Source organism: Lepidochelys kempii, chromosome 15 (genome assembly GCF_965140285.1).
Source record: "Lepidochelys kempii isolate rLepKem1 chromosome 15, rLepKem1.hap1, whole genome shotgun sequence".
Classification (NCBI taxonomy): Eukaryota; Metazoa; Chordata; order Testudines; family Cheloniidae; genus Lepidochelys; species Lepidochelys kempii.
Window position 1 is genome coordinate 29,762,947 of NC_136394.1, and position 421 is coordinate 29,763,367.

The window sequence follows — 421 nt, forward strand, 5'->3', positions numbered from 1 at the left end:
CTAATCTTTCCAAGTATATCTATCTTGCCTCTTATGTGCTCATGGAGGTATGGATCCATCTTGCATCTAGGCAGAAATGATTTGATCATACAATTTCTTTTTAAGTGTTGTAAAAAAATAACCTTGAATTCAGTTCCTTTACACCATCACCTCCCTCCCCTTGCGCCGGCGCACCCCCCCCCACTCCCCCCATAACTGTCTCTGCATTTAAACTTGTCTCGCTGGCATAGCATGGGCCTTTTGCAGCTAATCCAGGGCTTGAGAGGCAGAGGGCAGTTGTAAGCTTCCTCCTAATTCTCACTCTTCTGTGAGTCTTCCCCCAGCTCCTATGTGTGTGTTCCGATTTTTCCTTTCTTTTATGTGCTTCTAGTGCTGGAGCCTGTGGTCATCTCTCCAGCCACTGAGCAGTCACCATGCCAAC